The following is a 26,122-nucleotide window of genomic DNA, read 5'->3' as shown; positions in this document are numbered from 1 at the left end:
TGTAACCATTTTCTAACATTAGCTTTAGTTTGTAGTGAGGCACAATTATAAAACTCTTGGATAAATGGATTAAAATTAAATGTTGCAAAGATGATGGGGAAACGAAATGAAAGTTTGTTTTGAGAATTTGGTTTTACATGTAAAAAAACTCAGTCTTTTTATTTAGATAATTTATGTTATTTATTTGGAGCTAGCATGAGTACACAAGGGGAAGGTAAGGGGAAATATGACTTTGCTTTCTTTCTCTCTCTTTCACATCCTGCATGGGTGGGGAGAAGACAAGTAGCCTAAATGTGGTGGGGAGTAGGTGAAACCATAGCCCTACCCACTGCAAAAGCTCACAGAGCTGGCTAGGTGCAGAGAGCGGTGAGAAAACTGTACCATCCAAGAGGAAGGGCAGTGATTGCATACCTCTAGTGTTCTTTGAAGTGCTGGGATTGTGCCTCCTGAAGCAGTTTCTCCTGGAGCTTCTTTAGAGTCGGTGTAGCTCCTACATCACTCCTCTACTCAGACCTGTGAATAAATTCCACAATCTAGCACTTGATATTTCAGAAACACTGATGCCTGTCACAGATTTTTGGTTTTGTTTTTTAATTGCTGGAGTAGTAGAAGCTTGAGATACACTTTACTTCTATAGTTTTTGCCAGTTGTTGTACAATGCCTAGCATTTGTATTTGTTCCACTGAAAAGGCTAAGTAAAGGAACTGATGGCTCCGATAATATAAAAAGCAGATTATTACACTATATCACATTATATTATTACCATACCGTGTGTTCGGAGGGTGCGAAGGAATCCTGCTTCTCGCTCTATGGGTGTGGAAGACCCTGAACACAGTGGAACTAGTGTGATACTTCTGCTTAGTTGGTAGACAGGAAACCCACACAGAAACTTTGTAACCCACTGCATTAAAGGCTCTCCGGGCTGAGGAAGGTACAGAGCTAATGGATCCATAGAGTAATGGATTTGTTGGTCAGAGTGCTGAACATAGGGGAGAGGATCAGCATAGTCTTGAGGAGAAACCTCAATCCTGTGCAACTCCCCAGGCACAACCTGGTTACTTTGGCTGTGGGATGGACATAGGATGGGGCATAAGGGATATTAGCACATCATAATCAGGAAGACTCTAATATTGAACTTTACTAGAATGATAATTAAATAGTGCTCTCATATAATTAGGAAATACTCCCTGTCCTTGCAGGTTCCTGTGGGAGATAATGGAGTGACAGTTGAGCTGCTTCCTGAAGATGATATATAATGGTGTTCAGCATAGCAGAGGGCTATTGCTAAAATATTGTGTTTAAAAATTCTTAGAAATGTTTAACATTTAATAGACTAAATCTACAGAAATTAGAAATGCAAAGTACTTATTTTTCTTTAATTGGTTGTAATATAAATAATAATGTCTTTATGTCACTGTAGAAGGTCCGTGCCGGGGCTCGACCCTCCTGGGCAGGAGGGGAGCCACGCCGACTCACTACCGGCGAGGCAGTGGTAGAGTTCAGGCCTCAGGCCCTCAGGCAGGGGCTGAGCAAACAAGCAGTTAGTTCAGGGCTCAGGCCCTCAGGCAGGGGCTGAGCAAACAAACAGTTAGTTCAGGGCTCAGGCCCTCAAGCAGGGGCTGAGCAAATAAACAGTTAGTTTAGGACTGAGGCCCTTTGGTGCAGGGGCTGAGCAACAATATAACAGTTCAGGGCTCAGGCCCTTTGGTGCAGGGGCTGAGCAAACAAACAGGGAGCTCAGGCCCTTTGGTGCAGGGGCTGAGCAACAAACAGTTAGGGGGCTCAGGCCCTTTGGTGCAGGGGCTGAGCAACAAACAGTTCAGGCTAGGCCCAAGGCCCTGTACCTGGGCGTTGGGTGAGGGGGAAGCCTGCCACTCGTGAGCGGGGTGGCAGGGGGGGACGCAGGCCCACCCACTCCACTGCGTCCCAGCCCGGGGTCCTAGCAGCAGCTACTGCCACTGCGAGTCAGTGGGGTATCCTGACCGAAACACACTGACATTGGCTCGTACGCGTCTGCAGCCTGACCAGGGTCGGCTACCCCCGGGCTACTTCCAGGTTCCCCCTCAGGGCCTACCTCGTCCGTGGCACCGGGTCCAGTCCAGTCCACGAGCATGGGTTCCTCTCGGCCAGGGCTTGGCGGCAGGTCCGGCAGTTCCTCAGGGAAATCTGGCCAATTGCACTTGGGCGGCTCCTCCGGATAACAGCAGGGCCGGAGGGGCTCTGGCGGCGTCTCGCCTTCGGGGTTGGTGTGGGGGAGTTCCAACGGCTCCTCCCAACGACGGGAGCGGACGGGCTCCGGTGATTCCTCCTCGTAGTGGGCTCGGGGTAACTCCGTCCAGTTAGGGCCATGGCCTCGGGCCTCGGAGGTCTCCCGGCCGCGAGCTCCCCGCCGCACGTCTGCTCCCTGTGGTGGCTGGGGCCGCACTGAGCTCTGGCGGCCGGCTTTTATACTTCCTGTCCCGCCCCTTGACTTCCGGGGGGGCGGGAACAGGCGGCGGAGGCTCCGCCCACCTGGGTGTCTGTAAGGGCACTCCCTCTGCTGGGCAGGAGGGGAGCCACACCGACTCACTACAGTCACAAATTAAATTTGATATAAAAAGAAAACAGTATAAACATTCCTATGGCTTCAGAGCTCAATTTAGAGCCCCTGGAAAGGCAGTCTGATTGGTCAGTTTTTGGAGAGCATGTTGTAATAATTGTCCTTTTCGCTATATATTGCTCACATGGATTTCAGGTCATTTTTGTTGTTTTCTACCTTTTCATGAGAGCCTTTGTAAACAATATTTTTCTCTGTTTTACAGACAGTATGAAACAGTAGTTCCACTTGAAGATTCTGTTGTGACTGAAGTCACAGCAACGCTCCAGGAATGGGCTATCCTGTGGAAACAGCTGTATGTGGTAGGTACAGTGAGAACACTGTTTTTTATTCCACCATATGTAGAAACAAGTGTTGTGTTGCACACCATTAACTCCATCTACGAAATGATTGTTGTACATGTGGCATCTTGGGAACCTGTGGAATAATATTAGCAAATTATTCTGGGAGTGACTTTTAGAGGTAGTGAGAATCTGCGGCTGCTATTGACTACATCTGAAATTGTGGATGCTCTCAACTCTTCTGATGTCTAAAATTTCCATTACCAAAAACTGATGGTGATTTTTATTGATTAATCATTCAACATTTTAAGGATTCTTATGGTATCTGTGTGTGAGTAGCTCTGTTTAATAACAAACACATGAACTTCAAGGACTACCTTTAATAACTTTTCCATAAATGACTCTGAAGGATTATTCAACACAGTTCGTAAATTTAAATATTTCCTATAGCATAGCATCAGCTTTTTCAACACTTATCTAATTGGTGCTCGAAAACAGAGAGAGCCCTAGCAAAATAAATTCTGAGTTAGATCATTGTCTCTCGTCAGAAATAAAAATGTGTTAAATAAATTAAGAAGAGGCTTGTTGAGATGATCTTCTTTTTAAATTAACTTTCTTGGTAACGTTCTTGTTTTCATTTGATGCTACATTTCATTCCAGTTTTCTGGCCACACAACATTTTGAGAAATGGCTGGTCTGATCCCATGGTCAAAGGGAACAGAAAGCAAGAAAGGCAGCTTGCATATTTGAACATTTCTTTTCATTTTCTTTTATGGTCTGTTTATCTATGATTACTGTATCTGCTGTATTAGGGCCAGAGATTCCAGGTGAGCCATGCATGAAACTTCCCTTGACTTAAAAGGAATTTCTCCATGTGTTGCTGGTGTGGCTTTGCTTCTCTATTACGCCTGAATACTAGTAGTCTATTTGCCATCTACAGTACATAGTGTTACTCCTGGGGGAATTCTGCATCACTGCGCGTGCACAGAATTTATGTCCCCCGCAGATTTCTTTGATTCCCTGCAGAAAAATGACTTTCTGACAGGGAAGCAAAGGGAAGCCACAGGAGCGGTCATGCGACCCTCCCCAGCAGTATGTTACGGGTGCACAGGGCAGCCAGCAGAGAGGCAAATCACTGTGGGAGTGGGGAAGACCTGGCTGATGGCTCCTACCCTGCGTTGGGCTCAGCTGCTAGTCCCAGCTGGGCTGGGGAGGATGGGACTTACCCTTACCCTGCATGGCATCCGGGGCCAGGTCAGACCTACCCCTAGATTTTTCCCCTAACTGCAGGAAGCTCTGCAAACTTCCACTTCCCGCACCAGTGGCCTGTGCTCCCCAGTGTCATGCTGGAGCCTTCACTTTTATTTGACAATACTTAAAGACGATAAAGTTATTGCGGAGAAACTAAATGAATTCTTTGCTTCAGTCTTCACGGCTGAGGATGTTAGGGAGATTCCCAAACCTGAGCCATCCTTTGTAGGTGACAAATCTGAGGAATTGTCACAGATTGAAGTGTCATTAGAGGAGTTTTTGGAATTAATTGATAAACTTAACATTAACAAGTCACCGGGACCAGATGGCATTCACCCAAGAGTTCTGAAAGAACTCAAATGTGAAATTGCGGAACTATTAACTAAGGTTTGTAACCTGTCCTTTAAATCAGCTTCTGTACCCAATGACTGGAAGATAGCTAATGTAACGCCAATATTTAAAAAGGGCTCTAGAGGTGATCCTGGCAATTACAGACCGGTGAGTCTAACGTCAGTACCAGGCAAATTAGTTGAAACAATAGTAAAGAATAAAATTGTGAGGCACAGAGAAGAACATAAATTGTTGGGCAAAAGTCAACATGGAATACCATGACCCCCCTGGAACTACCTTTTGAGTCAGGACCCCCAATTTGAGAAATGCTGGTGTCCCTGGTGAAATCTGTATAATATAGGGTAAAAGCAGACAAAAGACCAGATTTCATGGTCCGTGACGCATTTTTCGTGGCCGTGAATTTGTTAGGGCCCTACTCATGAGTCAGGGTCTGTGCTGCATTATTAATACCTGTGTTGAAGCATGTGCTGTGGTGTCTTCACTGATGTTTTTACTTGTGCCAGCTAGATTCAGTCTACATCAGACAGGCTAGCCCGCAGACATACCCCAAGTATGAGGAAAAAACTGTTGTGTATCAAGTACCTGTGTGTGATAACTATTAGCAAATTATTTCTTGATAATAGTGATCACGGTACTTAGAGACATGCAAATCAAAATATGTAGTATCTCTCAGACTCTCTGAATAGGCTCAGCATTTTTATTAGTGTTCTTTACACAGATTTTGATTTGAAAGGCCAAGTGCATATTAATTTAAGAAGTCCTCAAACAATTAGGATGCATTGTAAGATTTGGATCTGTCTTCTGATTTGTGAGTTAGACAATAGGAATAAAGATGTGACCTTCCATCCATGTAAAATTATCTCAGTCAAAGTTGCTTGCCTTCAAATGTGTTGATTCATTTTTTATATATATATATTCTGGAAAAAATATTATTTTGGTGAAATGCAGAAATATGTAAATACTCTTATATTTTGAGTTAATTATGTGGTCGGTGAAAAAAAACTTCATCTTCATAAAAAAGCTAAGTGGCTGCTCTGTTTAAATAACTCATAATGCATATTATTTCTGTACCTTTTCATTTTCTTTGGGAAAAAGACTGTTTTCTTGAATCAACACCAGGCTGAAATGTTTGAAATACTGTGAGATAAATTTTCTTTCTAGATATAGTATTTTTGCTATTGTGAGAAGCAGCAATGGATATTGGGATTTAAGAGAACTCACTCTTGCTTCTTTAAAAAAACATGCCATTCTAACAATAGTGTTTGAAGAACATAATTTAATGTGCTATGGCTTCTCATAGAAATATCATGTCCCTTCACAAAACATTTCCCTGATATATTCTTCGTAGAATTCTATAAGCCTTGGCTGTGAATCCTGAAGAGTACTTAGTGCAGTAACGTGCTTCCTTTCATAAAGCAGCCCCCACCTGTGTCTATTTGAACTCATATCTTCTAAGCGCAACCCTATTAACTTGCTAGGGAGCCCATATGTCTAGCCACCTTGCTGACAACAGAAGAATTTTAACACCTAGAGGGACACTTATAACATCTATGGAAGCAGTTATTAAACTCTCTCCATCAAAATATATGGAGTCAGGGAATTTTTCTACTTGTTTTCATAAAATCTTAACTGTTCTCTTCTTTCCCTGTGCCTCTTCCCCACACACAATGTTACCCCTATGTAGTCCACTGTGGGGAGTGGCTCTGTGACGTTGCACTCCATATTTTTATAAAAATATGTCTATAAGTGTGGATATGATGTAACTGGAATATGCTTCATGCAAAAGGTCTCTTGTAAGGTATCATTACAAAGCTTATAATCTACTGAGTGTGGTCACCCTATTTGTATGAATGTATCATTCTTGTATCTGAAGCTAGGAATATGAAATATAACTCTGAGGTCCTATTGTAATTTTGCAAAGTGTGGGCCATTAATAGTGGTTTGGAATCTTGATGGCTCCCATTAACCAGGACAATTGGTTATAAATGGCTCTGTTTACTTGTAAGACTTACTGTATAGGTGTGTGCCAGCGAGTGGGTAATGAAGTCTCACAGGACATGTAATCATGTCATCTGAACTGGAATCCATCTTTAACCTGGTGCTTTTCCATTTAGATGGAAGGGTGGGAACCCAGAGAGAGAGCCAAACCTATTAAAGGGGGTGGAACAGAACAAAGGGGGTCACCGTCATGTTGAATCCCCTGCTTTTCACCTAAGATGCCTGCTGGAACTAACAAGGTCTGTACCAGGGGAAAGGATTGGGCCCAGAGTAGGAAGGAGTCTAGTCTGTGAAAGAAGCTTATTGGAACATCTCTGAGGGTGAGATTTACCTGTATTCAGTTTCTTAATTAGGCTTAGACTTGCGTGTTTTTGCTTTATTTTACTTGGTGACTTCCTTTGTTCTGTCTGTTATTACTTGGAACCACTTAAATCCTACTTTTTATTCTTAATGAAATCACTTGTTTATTATTGATCCCAGAGTAAGTGATTAATACCTGGGGGAGCAAACAGCAGTGCATATCTCTCTATCAGTGTTATAGAGGGCAGACAATTTGATTTTACACTGTATAAGCTTTATACAGAGTAAAACGGATTTATTTGGGGTTTGGATCTCATTGGGAGCTGGGTTTCTGGATGCTGGAGACAGGAGTACCTGCTGAGTGGTTTTCAGTTAAAGCTTTGGGGACGTGGTTCAGACCCTGGGTCTGTGTTGCAGCAGGCTTGCGTGTCTGGCTCAACAAGACAGGGTTCTGGAGTCCTAAGCTGACAGGGAAAACGGGCTCAGAGGTAGTTTCAGCACATCAGGTGACAGTCCCAAGGGGGTCTCCTTCCCCTCCGAGTCTGTGGGCGGCCAATCCTACATCTCCAGGGATCGTCTGGGGAATCAGTGGGGTGACGGGGGATGTGAGCTCAGGCTGTGATCAGAGCCAAACAACAAACCCAGTTACGGAGCCCCAGCCCTGGATCGGGGCGGGGCAATAAAAAGTCTCTGGCTCAGGCCTGTACTCAGGCTGGGCAGCAAACAGTCAGTTAGCACATTCCCTTGATCAGGGCAGAGCACTAGAGAGTCTGAGGGCTCAGGCCAGCACGCAGGCTGAGCAGCAAACAGTTGGGCCTCCTAGCTCTGGCAAGTGCAGGCTTCTTGCCTGAGAGAGGGGGATACTGCCACCCATGGATTGGGGTGGCGGGGGGAGGGGAGGCACGCACGTCCCCCCACTCCACTGTGTCCCGGCCCAGTCCCCTAACATTAATAGAGCGGTCTGCCACTGGATCAGCGGGGCCACTTCCCAACTCCCCTTCAGGGTGTACTTGGCTCTGTAGAGGGTCATCTTGGTTGTTGGGGAAGAAGGCCTCTGGCCGTGCTTGCAGCTCCTCCGTGCTCAGGTCTGTAAATGGCTCTGGCGGTCCTGGCCAGTCCTTGGCTCCTTTGGGGTCTGCAGCAGCCTCCCAGCTCAGGAGCTCACAGGAGGCGTCTGGCTCTTCCGGTGGCTGCCTCCCAACTGAGTTCTCCGGCTTGCCTTTTTTACTTCCAGTCCTGCCCACTGACTTCTGGCAGGAGGGTTAAGCGTGGCGTGGCTCCGCCCACCAGGGTTCAATGAGGCGTTCCTCCCCCCTCCGGGTCTGTGGGCGGCCAATCTGCTCCACTACACCGTTATAGTGAAACAATCCTGCAATGAAGTCTTGGCGGCCGAGTAAAAATTTTCAAATACTTTGTTTAAAAGAGTAAATGGATTAGTAACATTTCCCCTACATGTAGTTTGTTTTTTATTTTGGATTTTCAACGTTTTTTTTTTTTTTAAATAGAATATTTTTAATTCATCTTGAAAGGAATTAAATATAAGACAAGTGAAATGAATACATTTGCATTAGAAAGATGAACTGCTAAAGGTCCTAATCTGTTAAATAGATTTTCCTTGTATAAAATGAAACCATATTTTCTTCTTTGAGTGCTGGTCCCTATGTGGCTGTGCTCCATGCACTTGGAGTCAGAGAATTTTTTGCAAACCGTGTCTGGTCCGTGCATGCACCCTTGCTTTCCTCATGTTTCCAACCAAAGGCATGAAGTGCAGAGTGGACCAACCCCCTCTCCAGTTCCTTCTTACCGCTGCATGGCCTGGGTGTCCATATGTCCAGTGTCCAGGGCTTTCCTTCAATTACTCCTATATATAAATATTTTTAAGATTGCCTCAGTGTATTGTATGTAGTTCTTTATAATGAGTAAATTTGTAATAGTTTTTATAGCCTTTAAGCAGAGTTTTTTCTAGTTAGATAGATTCCCTGCCTTGGGGACTGCCCACCTCCCCTATTACGGGTATTGGACTGTGCCCAGAACTCCGGGCTTCAGAAATTGTGTGTCTTGCTCCCGTTCCTTCTTGGTCAGTGATGATCACCAGCACTGTTTATACTGTTTCAGGAAGGCACAGATCGTGGCTAGGTGAAATATCTGCCACATTTCCCCCTAGCCAGACCTGTGAGATGAGGGAACTCTGGCTTAGAAAACACCTCATGGAGAAGGCCATGAAGCCTCAATCAGACCCAGGCCAAGAACACCTTCCCCCTCCCCCCCCCCCCAGGTATGTTGGCCTGAACTAATACGGAGCATGCCTCCTGCCACAAGGTCCAACTCTGTTTCAGGGGAATCCATATCTATGGATCCCTCCCCCCTATTGGGCAAGCGTATTCTGCCTTTCCAAGCATAAAAGCAGGTCTCTCCCTAACTCTGCTTTGAAGATGTCTGATATGGACGTACTAAGTCCCAGGGTCATGACTTTAAATTCATAAGACCAAGGCTCACCAGTAGCGGATCCCCATACCAGCCACGTCCACTCCACTGGTACGGTCCAAGTCAAAAAGCCAGGATCCATGAGTTCTGGCATGATCAGAGCTTCTACCACTGATAGTATTGTCCTGTCTTAACACTCCAGCCTCATGAAGCCTCCCTCCTCCAACCCATTTGACATGAGTGGATTGGACCCCTCACACTCCAGGGATATCAGAGACTTATGCTACACTGAAGCTTCAGTTTCCACCATAATCAGGTCCTTCTCTCACTAGGGAGATTGTGGCTCCACCAGGGGATGCTACCTTTGACAGACGCCTATCCCCTCTTCTATCTGCCAGCTGTGCCTTTTCTCTGTTAGAACTGTTGGTACCACCATTGGATCCTGACCCTTTCTTCTCTTCCTTGGGAGAAAGGAGCAATTTTCTTCTCCTCTGAGACGTGTTAGTCCAGATAGGAGATCCAGAGCCTGCTGGTACCAACCTCCATCTCAACATTTATCACTTAGGGGATTCCCTCCTGAACCATCATACAGGCTATAATGGGAAACAGGGTTCTGTATGCAAGATGTATAGAATCCATGCATTCTCCTAGAGAATCACTCTACCATTCCCTTCTGAAGGAACTGTCAGAGCCTCCTCCTGACCCTACAGAAGAGGAAGAATACGAACTGGTTCTGTCAGTACAGAAAAGATTGTCTTCATTTCCCAAAGAAGCAGTCACCGTGGCATCTCAGTCCCCTCCAGATGACCATAAACAGTTTCTGGATTTATTGTGAAAGGTTGCAAAGGGACTCCAGATCTCCCTAGAGGAGGTCCAGGACCCACAGCACAAACTCCAGGATATTCTACAAACCACTAGATCCAGTCAAATACACTTCCAGTTAATGAAGCTATTCTGGAACCTCCTAGCACAGTCTGGCATACACCAGCCTCAGGTCCCCCTATTCCCAAGAGGACAGAGAAATGCTGTTTCGTTCCAGCTAAGGGAGCAGAATTTCTCTTTACCTACTCTGCATCAAACTTTCTGGTCATCCAGGCTGCCAGAGAGAGACATCTCAAATCCACTCCTCCTTCTTTGAGGAGTGTTCCTGTTGGTGCTCCACTTTAGGTGTCTTGGCGCCCTGCACTTATAATCAGAGATTTGTAGTAGCAGTGCCCCGGTTGGCAGCACACACATAGCCGCTCGGAGCAGCACGAGATGGCAGCTACCTAGCATGCGCAGCCAATTGGCCCCCAGTTCCTTCTGTACTGCCCTTGGTATGAGTCGGAGCGACAGCAGTGCCCCTTCAACTTTGTAGAAAGATTATATTCCTTCCTTTTTCTTTTATCCCCTCCATTCTAGTTAACTTCAGTTACCATTGCTTTTAATTTCTTCCATTTTTTTTTTAAAAAAACAAACATTTTAGGGTAGTTTTTCCCCTCCCGCCTCCGGTGGGCCTCTGCCAACAATGACTGCTTAAACACAGGCTGCCCGTGTTTTTCTCCAGAGCTGGATCTTCCTCAGGCATGCCTGGTTCCCCTGGATTTAAACGCTGCCTGACCTGCAGGATATTGATACCTGTTTCAGATGGCCACGCTCAGTGTGTCCGCTGTCTTGGGGAGACCCATATTCCTCAAAAGTGTCCTCACTGTAAAAAATTGACTGCCAGGACACTAACGGCCAGGGACCTGCAACTTAAATTACTCATGATGGAGAAATCCCTAAGGCCAGCCTCCGACCCAGAGTCCAGGACGCATCCTGGCCAACAGTTGCCAGCAGCAGCCTCAGACAAGGACTACACTACCAAGACCACTTCTAAGGACCCTATCCCATAAAAGGCGACCAAACACCGATCTCAGTCATCACCACAGCAAGATCCGCTTAAAAAGAAACGGACTCCTGGGGAAAACCTTCCCTGGTACTGACGGCACCGAGAGCCTCAGATCGAGAGGCACCAGAAACATCCGATACCGAGACTTCCCGATGAGCCAAGCACCCAGTATGGGCAGGCTCTCAGTCAGGTGCATGATCTAAAGCCAAGCTCCCTATCTCGGCACCAACCATGCCAAAGAACGTCCCGGCACCGACTGCTGTAATGGCACCACATGCTGCACATATACAGCTCAGCAAGACCTCGGCACTGACAGTTCTGACCCTCTCCTCTCAGACTGCGTTGCCATCCCCGGCACCAAGTGTGCCGGTACCGCAACTTTTCACTAGACAGGTGGACTTGGACATTTCTTCTACGCCAGGGACTCCCATGGTCTTCTGCGCCACCTCTCTCCAGTGATGATGATGAGGAGGAGGAGGAGGATGACCCAGGACTGTACACCCCTGGCCACTCCTCTCCTAAAGCTGGACCCTCACATCACCAGCCACTGGTAGACACGCGAACTTGGCAGCCCCAATCCTGGCTGCCACCTCCTATGGCCCTCCCACCCAACTGGCCATATTGGGACCCATGGGCCATGTATAGGCCCCAGAACATTAGTCCGCCTAAATCACCGGTCTCCAGAACACCCTGCCCTCCCTCACCAGCGGACCCAGCACCTTCAGAGGCCCAGGATGAGGAGACTGAAGAGTAGTAGGACGCACCTGAAGGAGACACCTTGCCACCTACGCATATCTCATCTTTGTCTCCAGATGAAAGGATCATGCCACCACCCCCCACATCGGGGGAAGACTTCAAGTCCTTTCAGGACCTTTTCAAGAGGGTGGCGGACTCCCTGGACATCTCCTTGTCTGAGCTCCCTGAGACCCAACATAAGCTCACTGATATTCTCCAAGCATCCCCATCGACAAAAATAGCACTACTGATTAACGCCATAATGGAGGCTGCCAAAATCATCTGGCAGACACCAGCCATGGCCCTTCCTTCCTGGAAAAGGTTGGACAAAAAATATTACATGCCGGCAAAAGGGGCTGAATTTCTCTTTACCCACCCTACTCCTAATTCACTGGTTGTGGAGGCAGTAAATCAGAGGGGCAAACAGCAACAGTCCAGACAAGGACTGGAAGAGGCTAAACCTCTTTGGGCGCAAAGCCTATTCTTCCGCCACTTTGCAATTCCGCATCGCAAATTACTCTGCACTGCTCGCAAAATATACACACAACCTTTTTTCTACAAGGTCATCCTTTACTGAACACCTTCCAGAGGACAGGAGAGAAGCGTATAAGTCCAACATTTCTGAAGGCGCTCTCATTTCAAGCCCGGCCCTCCAAGCCTCCCTCGATTCCACGGACACAGCAGCCTGCTCCATCATGACCTCCGTGGTCACGTGTCTGGCATCCTGGCTCCACCTATCGTGATTCCTGAGGGAGGTGCAGGCTACAGTTGAAGACCTACCTTTTGAGGGTCAGAAACTGTTTGCAGAAGCCACTGATGATTCCTTGCATACTCTAAAGCAGTGGTTCTCAAAGCCGGTCCGCTGCTTGTTCAGGGAAAGCCCCTGGCAGGCCGGGCCACTTTGTTTACCTGCCGCGTCCGCAGGTTCAGCCGACCGCGGCTCCCACTGGCTGCGGTTTGCCGCTCCAGGCCAATGGGGGCTGCAGGAAGGGCGGCCAGCACATCCCTCGGCCCGCACTGCTTCCCGCAGCCCCCATTGGCCTGGAGCGGTGAATCGTGGCCAGTGGGAGCTGCGATCGGCTGAACCTGCGGACACGGCAGGTAAACAAACTGGCCCGGCCTGCCAGGGGCTTTCCCTGAACTGCTTTGATAACCACTGCTCTAAGGGACTCCCAGACCACCTTAAAGACTCTCGGCATCTATGTCCCTGGAAACAAGAAAAGCAGGGCAGGTTTTACAACCAAAAATTTCGGGCTGCACCATACTCCCAGTCCCAAAGACACTATACCCAATGCCACAAACAGAGGCAGATGGGACAAAGGCAGAATCAAGACCAGCCTTCCATGTCACAGTCTTCCACCTCCAGGCAATCATTGTGAAGGTCTGGTTGAAGGCCCGAGACCTCTATACTTCCAGATCTCAAACCCACTTTAACACCATTCGGGGACCGCCTGTCACCATATTACCTAGTCCTGAACAAGATTACTACAGACAGATGGGTCCTGGAAATTATCCAGCAGCGTTTCTCCTTCCCATTTATTTCTATCCCACCTACCCACTCCCCTTCCCCATCCCTCTTCAGGGACCCCTCTCACGAGCCCCTATTACAACAAGAAATAAACCACCTCTTGCAATTAGGGGCCATGGAACCAGTACCACCTCAACACGGGGAATGAGGATTTTATTCCCCTTATTTCCTCACTCAGAAAAAGAACAGTGGATGGAGACCCATCCTGGATTTACGCAAACTCAACAAGTTTATGAAAACACAGCAATTCAAAATGGTGACCCTTTCAATGATAATTCTGGCATTAGTGAAAGGAGATTGGCTTTCGTCCCTCGACCTACAAGACACTTTCATGTCACCATTCACCCAGTGCACAGAAGATTCTTACACTTCACCCTAGGACATCAACATTACCAATACAAAGTGTTACCCTTTGGACTGTCCACCGCCCCAAGGGTCTTTTCCAAGATCTTCACTATCGCTGCAACTCACCTTCACAGACTAGGGGCCATGATTTTTCCATACCTAGACGACTGCCTATTAAGAGCACCAATTCAGTGGGCAGCACTAGCGGCCACACAGATCACAATGGCCCTCTTTACGAACCTCAGACTCCAAATAAATCTTCGGAAGTCCATTTTGGTCCCTGTCCAACAATTGGAATTTATAGGGGCCTATCTCAACTGCCTCACAGCAACAGCGAGGTTACCTCAACAACACTTCCTCAACTTAACCACTCTGATTACTACAGTCACGCTAAGCCCACAAACGTCCGCCAGGACACGCCTACAACTTTTGGGGCACACGGCCACTATGACTTTCGTTGTCAAATATGCCAGACTACATATGAGATGCCTACAAGCCTGGCTTCGCACTTGCTATATATCACACAAGCACTCCCTCAACAGGAGGCTCACCATGCCCCGCAAGGTAAAGGATTCCCTTGAGTGGTGGACACACCCACAAAACGTCTGCTCAGGTGTCCCATTCCAACAGAAAGCTCCTACAATAACAATCACCATGGATGCCTCCCTCATGGGATGGGGAGCTCACCTGGGCAACAACACGATCCAGGGTTGTTGGTCAGCAGCGGAAGCTGACTTGCATATAAACATACTAGAACTAAGAGCAGTCAGAAATGCATGCAAGCATTTCCTTCCTCTAATCCACAACACTACTATCAAAGTCCTTACAGACAACACAGCATGCATGTTCTACATAAACTGCCAAGGGGGAGCCCAATCATACACTCTGTACATGGAGGCAATACGCCTCTGGAATTGGTATATCTCCCACAATGTAGACATCTCGGCATCCTAGCTGCCGGGACACCAGAACACCACAGCAGACCAAGTGAGCAGAGACTTCTCACAAACCCACGAGTGGGAGATGGACTTTGCAACCCTCACCACCATCTTCAACCTTTGGGGGTTCCCCGCTATAGACCTATTTTCCACAGCTCACAACGCAAAGTGCCCTCAATACTGCTCCCAAGCGGGGCTGGGACGCCACTCCCAGGGCGACACCCTCCTCATGAAATGGGAGGCGCCACTAATGTATGCGTTCCCTCCGATTCCACTTCTGAGTCGGGTTATACACAAGATCGGGCAAGACAAGTCCAGGGTCATTCTCATTGTGTCTACATGGCCAAGACAAACATGGTTCCCACATCTTCAACAGATGGCAGTGAAACCACCTCAAACCCTCCCTTTAATATGTCACCTCCTCATGACTCAGGACTCAGGACACGTCAGTCACCCCAACCTAGCTCTTCTCCATCTCAAGGCCTGGCTTCTCCATGGCTGACAGTTATTGACAAAGACTATTTCGACAAAGTTAAAGACATACTCTTGAACAGCTGCAGACTAAGCACATGGAAAACGTATACACAGAAGTGGACACAATTTCACACCTGGTGCGAGACTAACCATATTTCTCCACAGTGGGCCCTACTGCCCAGAGTCCTCGAATATATACTGGGTCTTAAAAAATGGGGGCTATCTAACAGATCCATCAGAGTACATCTTGCTGCAATTGTCTCGTTCCACGATAACGTGGATGGAGCCACTATCTTAGCTCATCCAACGACTACGTTTTCTAAAAGGCATGATGAATACCTACCCAACACTAAAATACCCTACACCCATGTGGAATCTTAACCTTGTCCTCCATAGTCTCATGAGGAAATCATTTGAACCCTTAGCGACTTGTTTGTTGCTACATCTGTCGATGAAAGTGGCCTTCCTCATCGCCATCACGTTGGTGAGAAGGGTAGGACAGCTAGGTGCCTTAATGGCACTCCCACCTTATACCACATTCTATAAAGACAAAGTGATCTTACAGCCGCACCTCAAATTCATACCCAAAGTAGCCTCACCCTTTCATGTAAATCAACAGATATACTTACCTGTGTTTTTCCTGAAACCACATGCCAACAACAGGGAGGCTTCTCTTCACACGCTTGACGTCCGCAGAGCACTAGCCTTTTACTTAGAAAGAACAAAAACATTTAGAAAATCGTCTTTCTCTCCATAACAGAACGATCGAAGGGTCAGACCATCTCTAAACAGAGACTCTCTAAATGGATCTCGGGCTGTATCCAGTTGTGTTACCAGCAGAACAACCTCCCTGCTCCACTAGGAGTTCGCACACACTCTACTAGAGAGTTATCAACATCAACAGCATTTCTCAATGACATACCCATCCTGGACATTTGCAAAGCAGCTACCTGGGCCTCTGCCCACACTTTCACTAAGCACTACGCTCTCGAGCAACAATCAGCGGGAGTGCTCAGTTTGGACTCTCAGTGCTAGCCACCATCAATAAACCAACTCCGAAGCCCCCCCTCCATTGAGGGGTACTGCTCCATAGTCACCTAAAGTGGAGCATAAACAGAGACAACCATCTCGAAGAATCTCAGTTACTGCACCTCGAAGAAGAGATGGTTACTCACCCTGTGCAGTAACTGAGATTCTTCGAGATGGTTGTCTCTGTGGGTGCTCCACTCTGATCCTCTGGGGTAAAGAAGGAACTGGGAGTCGGTTGGCTGCGCATGCTAGGTAGCCGCTTGGAGTGGTGTGAGATGGCTGCCACGCATGCGCAGTCAACTGGGGCACTGCTACTACAAATCTCCGATTATAAGCGCAGGGCGCCAAGAAACCTAAAGTGGAGCACCCACAGGGACAACCATCTCGAAGAACCTCGGTTACTGCACAGGGTGAGTAATTTTCTCTTTTGACAAGGATGCTAAATGTCTAGACTTGCTAGGAAGAAAGGGTTTCATATCTACTAGCTTTCAGTTTCGTATAGTGAACTATCAAGTGCTGTTGGCTAAGTAAGACAATCTCAAATATTTCAAATTCACAGATTTTTGTAGACTAACTACCACAGCAAGACAGAGCTCTCTTTCAGGCTCTTACTGAAGATGACAAACTGATGGCCAGAAGCACACATCAATCAGTTGTTGATGCAGCAGACGCATCATCTAGGTTGATGGCAGCGGCCATTGTGATGCGCCATGAGTCATGGTTACATGCTTTGGAATTTCCCAGGGAGGTCCAAAACATTGTGGAAGACTTGCCCTTTGATGAAGCTCACTTTTTCAATGAGAAGACGGATGAGTCCTTACATACCTTAAATGACTCCAGGGCCACTCTCTGCTCCCTGGGAACATGTATACCTGCCCCAAAAAGGAAGTGTTACAGGCAGCCTTAAAAATCTAGACTGGCATCTCAACAGTTTTATCACCAGCGATCTTATGAACCTCCTTGTAGGAGACAGAGTACAGAAGTCTTGTTTCCCTGCACCTGCCACGTCTACAGCAGCATCTCAATCCAATCCTCTGTTGAAAAGCTATTTTAATGTGAGTTTGAGAGCTGCAAACCATTTGATACCACCACTACCCAGTTCCTGCAAACACTTCAGCGTTTGTTTACTATTCTGTCTCCACAACTGGAGTATCATAACAATGGGCAAGTGTGTACTAGATATCATCCTTTCTGCCTATGCGATTTAGTTTACTTCCCTACCTCCTTCAAAAAACCCCATCCCTGTCCCTCTTCAGAGATCATTCTCATGGGGGAATACTCAGGCAGAAAGTCAAATCCGTTCTCCAGCAAGAAGCAATAGATCGCATACCTCTTCAACACCAAGGAAAAGGTTTTTACTCTGCCTACTTCATAATCCCCCAAAAGAGGGGAGGTTGGAGGTGTATCCTTGATCTGTGCATTCTCAACCGCTTTATTTGCAAGCTGAGTTTTCACATGGTCCCTCTGGCATCAATAATCCTATCACAGGGAAAAGACATTTGGTTTGCAGCTCTCTATATGAAGGATGCGTACATTCACCTCTCCCACATGCAATTTCTCAGCTTCATGGTGGGCCCTGACCATTTCCAATACAGGGTGCTCCCTTTTGGTCTTACCACTGCCCTCCGAGTCTTGACCAAGATTTGTCTGGTAGTAGCAGCTACAAACAGAACAGCTTCATCATTTTCCTGTCTCAATGGCTTCTAGTTGCTAAGACATGTCAGGAAGTGTATGAGTCAACCTCATCAAAGCTTCAACTACTTGCTTGCCTAGGAGTCAGTGTGAACTTGGAAAAGCCTATCCTCACTCCAATGCAGACTATAGACTTCATAAGACCATCCTGGACTCAGTCACGGTGAGAGCTTATCTCCCAAAGGACAGGTTTCACACCATGAGCAACCTTATAGACTGGGTTATGCATAACCCTCGATCTCCAGTCAGTACTTGTCTTCTGGGGAACATGGACGGCTTCATGTACTTACATTACTCTATTTGCCAGACTCCACCTAAGTTGCCTTCAGGTTCCAGACAGTGTATCCCCCAACCAAACACAGCATGAATACCATGGTAACAATTCCTTCCAGAGTAATGTTTTCTCTGTTGTGACAGAAGGATCCTCATCAGTTACGTGTGGATGTCCCCTTACTATCATCCTTGCCAGATAAAGAGGATCATTAGAGACATCTCTCTTTTAGGCTGGGGAGTCCACATGGACAGCCATATAGTGCAGGGCACATGAACAACCTGAGAAGTCAGGATGCACATCAACCTTCAGGAACTCTGGGCAGTCCAAGACACTTGCAAGGTTTTTCTACAGTTAATCTGGTCCCATGTTGTCCTCATGATGTCCGATGATACAACAACCATCTTTTACATCAACAGCTGGGAGGGGCAAGATCAGTCCCCTGTGTGGAAGCAGTCAACCTGTGCAATTTGCGTATCAGGAATTGAATCACCCTTATCTTATTTTCCAGGAACTCAGAATGTGTTGGCAGGCATTTTGCCATCAATTACATCAATTGCCATGCAATCTTGAGAATTGCAAGATTCAGTAGTAAACAGCATCTTTGCTCAATGGGGGACTCCCAAATGAATAAGAAATGCAACATATACTGTTCCAGAGGAGCTCTTGGACTACACTTTCAGGTGATGCTCTCCTCCTCCCTTCATCAGACCATCTGAGCTATGCCTTTCTCCCCTGACCACTCCTACTAGTGTTTTACAGAAAATTCGTCAGGACAGGGCATGAGTCATCCTAATTTTCCCCCAAATGGCCCAACAGTTGGGGTTCCCAAATCTCCTGTGACTTTCATCTTGTCCTCCGATCAGCATCCAGACTTTTCCAGATTTCTTGGTCCAGGAGAAGGGCAGGATCAAGCATCCTAGCCACGAAGCATTTCATCCGATGGCTTGGTTTTTAGATGGATATTAATACTAGAACATTCCTGCTCTTAAGCCATACAGATTGTCCTTAATTATAGCAGAAAAGACTGCACTAGGAAATGCTATTCAGCCAAATGGAAGCGTTTTTCCATATGGGCGTAGCAGAAATACATATCTCCTGAATGTGCAAATAATCCAAAGTGAGGGGAATATCTTATTTCTCTCAAAACAGTTGGGCTTTCCCTCAGTTTTGTATGAGTCCAACTGGCAACAATCAGTGCATGCTATCCACCATCAGACAGTTATTCAGTTTTCACTCCTCTGTTGACTAACAGATTTTTAAAGGGCCTAATCAGCACTTTCCCACCAGTAAGAAGACCAGCTCCTCTCTAAGACATAAACTTTATACTTTCAGCACTCACTGAACATATTTTTGGACCATTAGCTACAGGTTCCATGTCTCACTTCTCAAAGAAAATAGCATCCCTTGTGGCAATCACCTCTGTCAGAACGGTAGGTGAGCTGGTAGCTTTAATGGTGAATCTGCCATACATTATACTCAATGAGGACAAAGTCTCTTTACAACTACATCCGGAATTCACCCCCGAAGTAGTTTCATAGTTACATGTAAACTAATCAATCCATGTACCTGTGTTTTTTTCAAAACCGCATGCATCTGAGGAGGAGAGACAACTTCATTCCCTTGGCGTAAGATGCGCTCTTGCCTTCTGTCTGCAAAGGACAAAGCCAGTTAGAAAAGTCACCTAGATCGGGGGTCTCAAAATAAAAGTTTTGGTGGTCTCAGAGTGTGGCCACCAACTCTTGCTGGTGGCCGCTCTGACAATTTTTCCTAAAATACTTAATTTTAGGAAAAACAAATAAATATGCACATATACATGTCGAAATCATTGAAATTTATTTATGTAGGTTTTTATTGCAGACTCAATAATAAAAATAATGTACAGTTGTCCCTATTCTTTACTGGACCTAAACAGAATAGAAAAAAATAATGTACTTTGCACGTTCTTGTCTTTTTTGTTGTTTCTTTTTCCTTTTTTGGTTGCTTTTTTTTTAGACTTGGTAGCTAGTAAGTCTGTTTTTGTGAAAAGTGATAGTTGTATGTTTGTTAACACTGCTTTGTGCCCCCACCCCACCCCACCCCCCGTCACTACCCAGGAGGCTATGACTGCGTGAAAAGCCCCTGGTGACCTTATTTGAGAAACGCTGACCTAGATGGTTTCTTTCAATAGCAGAACAAGTCTGAAGTCAAGCTATATCCTCCCAAAGGATCTCTTAATGGATCTTGGGCAGTATCCTGTTATGTTACCAGTTGTTGCATCATCTTCCCCCTCATGGGATGAGGGCTCTTTTTGCAAGAGCACAAACAATTTCAGTAGTATTTCTTCAGGAAGTACCCTTGACATTTGTAGAGCAGCAACACAGAGTTCCATCCACACATTCACAAGACATAATGTTCTAGTGCAGCGGTTCTCAAACTTTAGCAACCCGAGGACCGCCATTTTGATGTAAAAAACCCCCCCGCTCAGCCCCAGGCCCCGCCTCCACTCCACCCCTTCCCCCCAAGGCCCTACCTCCGCTCACTCCAACCCCTCTCCCTCTGTCGCTCACTCTCCCCCACCCTCACTCACTTTCACCAGGCTGGGGCAGGGGGTTGGGGTGTAGGAGGGGGTGAAGACTCTGGGAGGGAGTTTGGGTGCATGAGGGCGTGCAGGGTGCGGGCTCTGGATCTAGTGCAAAAATCCTCTACAGATGCATTCTTTGGGACAGTGGTTCTCCAAATATCTCTACTGTCTTCATCCTCTTACCCTCTTCCTACTTGAGTACTGCTTTTCACTCACTCACAGGGGAAAATACATCAAGACCGGAACTTGAAGAGGAGGAGGAAGCTACTTCCATCTTGGTAACTGGAGGTTCTTCGAGATGAGTGGTCTTTATCTATATTCTACTACTCCCTCCGCCCCCCTTCCCCTCTGCTTCGGGTCTTTACTGGATTCTCAGTAGAGAAGGAACTGGAGAGGTGGTTGGTCTGCTCTGCCTTTTATGCCTTCGGTTGGAAACACGATGAAGGCAGGGGCACGTACACAGACCAGTGGACACTATTTGCAAGAATTCTCTGACTCCAGGCACGTAGAGTGCATGTGTACACTCACAGTGGAGTACAGATAGGGACCACACATCTCGAAGTCTTCTTTAAAGAAACCCCTATTATAGGATTAGGACAGAGAAGAATACATTTTTCTGCATAATACTGTATTCATCAGGCTTCGCCTGTATTCTTTCATTGTTAATAACAATGTATGGAATCAGTGGCTGCTTCATGCAGTCAGAAGCCTGTAGTTGCATAAAATTATCCTTTACTACCTGTTCTTGGGAAAGATGGTCAAAAGAAGTGGATATAATGCACTTCATCGTGGCCTGAATTGTGTGTGTGTGTGTGAGTGAGAGAGAGACATACATTTACTGGATAGAAGGTAATTTAAGTACATATTTCCTGTTGGCTTTAGAGATCATAGAATCATAGACTTTAAAGTCAGAAGGGACCATTATGATCATCTAGTCTGACCTCCTGCACAACGCAGGCTACAGAATCTCACCCACCCACTCCTGTATCAAACCTGTGTCTGAGCCATTGAAGTCCTCAAATCATGGTTTAAAGACTTCAAGATGCAGAGAATCTTCCAGCAAGTGATGCGTGCCCCACCCTGCAGAGGAAGGTGAAAACCCCCCAGGGCCTCTGCCAATCTGCCCTGGAGGAAAATTCCTTCCCAACCCCAAATATGGCGATCAGCTAAACCCTGAGCATGTGGGCAAGACTCACCAGCCAGACACCCAGGAAAGAATTCTCTGTAGTAACTCAGATCCCACCCCATCTAACATCCCATCACAAGCCATTGGGCATATTTACCGCTAATAGTCAAAGACCAATCTCATTATACCATCCCCTCCATAAACTTATCAAGCTTAGGCTTGAAGCCAGATATATCTTTTGCCCCCCTCTACTCCTCTTGGAAGGCTGTTCCAGAATTTCGCTCCTCTGATGGTTAGAAACCTTTCGTCTAATTTCAAGTCTAAACTTCCTGATGGCCAGTTTATATCCATTTGTTCTTGTGTCCACATTGGTACTGAGCTTAAATAATTCCTCCCCCTCCCTGGTATTTGACTATTAAATTTCATCCTATTACTATTACTCCAGTTTACAAGGTCATCCAGATCTTCCTGTATGATATCCCAGTCCTTCTCTGTATTGGCAATACCTCCCAGCATTGTGTCATCCGCAAACTTTATTATCACATTCCCACTTTTTGTGCCAAGGTCAGTAATAAAAAGATTAAATAAGATTGGTCCCAAAACCGATCCCTGAGGAACTCCAGTAGTAACATCCCTACAGCCTGACAGTTCACCTTTCAGTACGACTCGTTGTAGTCTCCCCTTTAACCAGTTCCTTATCCACCTTTCAATTTTCATATTGATCCCCATCTTTGCCAATTTAGCTAATAATTCCCCATGTGGAACCGTATCGAATGCCTTACTGAAATTGAGGTAAATTAGATCCACTGCGTTTCCTTTGTCTAAAAAATCTGTTATCTTCTCAAAGAAGGAGATCAGGTTGGTTTGGCACGATCTACCTTTTGTAAAACCATGTTGTAATTTGTCCCAATTACCATTGACCTCAATGTCCTTAACTATTTTCTCCTTCAAAATTTTTTCCAAGACCTTGCATACTACAGATGTCAAACTAACAAGCCTGTAGTTGCTCGGATCACTTTTTCCCCCTTTCTTAAAGAGAGGAACTATGTTAGCAATTCTCCAGTCATATGGTACAACCCCTGAGTTTATAGATTAATTAAAAATTCTTGCTAATGGGCCTGCAATTTCATGTGCCAGTTCCTTTAATATTCTTGGATGAAGATTATCTGGGGCCCATGATTTAGTCCCATTAAGGTGTTCGAGTTTGGCTTCTACCTCGGATGTGGTAATATCTACCTCCATATCCTCATTCCCATATGTCATCCTACCATTATCCCAAAGCTCCTCATTAGCCTCATTGAAGACTGAGGCAAAGTATTTATTTAGATATTGGGCCATGCCTAGATTATCCTTAACCTCCACTCCATTCTCAGTGTTTAGCTGTCCCACTTCTTTCTTTGTTTTCTTCTTATTTATATGGCTATAGAACCTTTTACTATTGTTTTTCATTCCCTTTGCAAGGTCCAACTCTACATGGCTTTTGGCCTTTCTCACTTTATCCCTACATGTTCTGACCTCAATAAGGTAGCTTTCCTTGCTGATCCCTCCCATCTTCCACTCCTTTTAGGCTTTCTGCTTTTTCTTAATCACCTCTCTGAGATGCTTGCTCATCCAGCTTGGTCTACAACTCCTGCCTATGATTTTCCCCCCCTTTCTTGGGATGCAGGCTTCTGATAGTTTCTGCAACTTTGACTTGAAGTAATTCCAGGCCTCCTCCGCCTTTAGATCCCCATGTTCTTCAGTCCAATCCACTTCCCTAACTAATTTCCTTAATTTTTGAAAGTTAGCCTTTTGAAATCAAAAACCCTAGTCCCAGATCTATTTTTGTTTATCCTTCCATTTAGTTTAAACTGAATTAGCTCATGATCGCTCGAACCAAGGTTGTCCCTTACAACCATTTCTTCTATGAGGTCCTCACTACTCACCAAAACCAAATCTAAAATGGCATCCCCTCTTATTGGTTCAGCAACTACTTGGTGAAGGAATCCATCAGCTATCGTATCTAGGAAAATCTGAGTCCTATTATTATTACTACCACTTGTCCTCCAGTCTATATCTGGGAAGTTAAAATCTCCCATGATCACACAATTCCCATTAGTATTTACTTCATTAAAAACATTTAAAAGGTCTCTATCTATATCCAAATCAGATCCCGGTGGTCTATAGCACACCCCAAGCACTATCCCAGGGGAGGCTCTAGTAGCTTTCTTCCCCAATGTGATTTTTGCCCAGACAGACTCCGTCTTATCCATTCCATCCCTTCTTATTTCTTTACAGTCTACCTCATCATTGATATACATTGCTACTCTACCACCTTTGCCTTTATTTCTGTCTTTCCTAAACAGCACATACCCTTCAATACCTGTACTCCAGTCATGACTACTGTTCCACCATGTTTCTGTTATCCCTATAATATCTGGTTTCAGTTCCTGCACCAGTAACTCTAGTTCCTCCATTTTGTTACCTAGGCTCCTCACATTGGTGTACAAAGATCTTAATTCTTGCTGTTTGGCTTCGCTCACATTCTTTACCGATTAGGCCCAGACATTCTACCACCAGCATCACCTATTAGAATAGTATCTACACTACCCTTCCTCCGTATGTCCATTTCCTACCCACGGCTGTATCCGTTCTTTCTTAGTTTTCTTCCCTCTCAATGTTAAAATCTGGCGTCGAGATTACCTGGACATCTCCCAACCATCTCTCCCAAATTCCTAGTTTAAAGCTCTCTTAATCAGTTGTGCCAGCCTCCATCCTAGAAGTCTATTTCCCTCCCTACTCAGGTGAAGTCCATCCCAAGAGAACAGTCCTCTGTGCATGAATGCCTCCCAGTGGCCATACATCCCAAAGCCCTCCTTATAGCACAACTGCCTGAGCCAGCTGTTGATCGTCATAATCTTGTCACACCTTTGTTGCCCTTCTCTAGGAACAGGCAGAATCCCACTGAAGATCACCTGAGCCTCGATTTCCTTAAGCGTTTTCCCCAGCCTGGCATAGTCTCCCTTGATACGTTCCAGTGAGAATCTAGCCGTATCATTTGTTCCCACATGAAGGACAATCAGTGGATTCTTTCCCGCTCCCGTTAGGATCCTCTTCAGCCTCAGGACCACATCCCTTATCTTAGCACCCGGCAGACAGCACACCCTTCTGTTCTCTGGATCAGCTCTGGTTACAGATCTGTCTATTCTTCTCAGTAAGGAGTCTCCAATCACGTAGACCTGCCTTTTGCTGGTGACGGTGCGATTCTCCAGTCTATCCCCTGTTCCCTCTGGCTGCAAGTCCTCTCGATTCCTATTCACCCTTGCAATCCTCTGCAACCCATCCCGTATCCTCCTGGGGCTCCAGGTGTTGTTATCTCCATTGACTCTTCCCCTCTTCTTATAGGACTAGCTGCTCTTCTCTTCTTCCTTGCCCTCTCACCTTCAGCGACCACCTGCTATGCCCCTTCTTCATTTTCCAACTCCGCAGACCTGTTCCTGAGCTCTATTTCTCCTTCACTAGCCTGTCTTTTCCTCTGCCTGGTTCTCTTAGTCACATGCTTCTACCGTCCACTTTCCTCATCCAGCAGTCTCCCCTCAGAGTTCTTTGGTCCTGCTTCCATCTGCAAGTCTGAGCTTCTAAACTCCCTTCTAAACTCAACCAGAGTTTCCACCTGCATCTCCAATCCTCTGATCTTTTCTTCCATCAGCTCTATCAGGCGGCACTTCATGCAGATGAAACTCTTATCAGGTACCCCCTCCAAGATCATGTACATGCCGCAGCTTCCACATCCAGTCATCTTCATTGTGTCTTCCATTGCTTTGGTCACTACCACTGCTGCCTCTGTATCTGTCATAGCCTTCTCGCCTAAATCCTGTAAATCTAGGAAACACAAACCAAACCAAAACACCACCACCCACAGCAAAACAAACCCGCAACATGCACCAAAACACTGCTAGAACACTGCACACTCCCTTCACTAGCCTGTCTGATCCTCTGCCTGCCTCTCTTAGTCTTCCCCCAAATTCCCACTCAAACTCCCCTGTGTACAGCTCTGTTTGCTGGCTCCTGTGCCGCTGCAGCTGTCTGTGCTGCTGCCTGACTGGCTGCAGGGCCGGCGCTTCCATTTAGGCGACCTAGGCGGTCGCCTAGGGCACCAGGATTTGGGGGGGCGGCAATTCGGTGGTGGGGGGTCCTTCCACGCTCCGGGTCTTCGGTGGCAATTCTGCGGCGGGTCCTTCACTCGCTCCGGGACCCGCCGCCGAAGTGCCCCGAAGACCGGGAGCGTGGAAGGACCCCCCCCCCCCACCGCAGAATTGCCGACGATGACCGGGAGCGCGGAAGGACCCCCGCCTAGGACACCAATAACCC

At 46.4% G+C, this 26,122-nt stretch overlaps 1 protein-coding gene across 1 annotated transcript in view; it reads left to right on the top strand.

The window, feature by feature from the left end:
- The window catches only part of DOCK3 (dedicator of cytokinesis 3), a 611,447-nt gene that overhangs the window by 99,964 nt on the left and 485,361 nt on the right, over positions 1–26,122 (top strand). Inside the window, exon 4 of the mRNA XM_065408097.1 lies at positions 2,802–2,898. The gene's annotated coding sequence lies outside the window, so the exon portion shown is untranslated. The remainder of the gene's footprint in view (positions 1–2,801; positions 2,899–26,122) is intronic.

Source organism: Emys orbicularis, chromosome 7 (genome assembly GCF_028017835.1).
Source record: "Emys orbicularis isolate rEmyOrb1 chromosome 7, rEmyOrb1.hap1, whole genome shotgun sequence".
NCBI lineage: Eukaryota > Metazoa > Chordata > Testudines > Emydidae > Emys > Emys orbicularis.
Note: the sequence above shows the minus strand (reverse complement) of the source record. Positions and strands in the feature narration are given on the sequence as shown.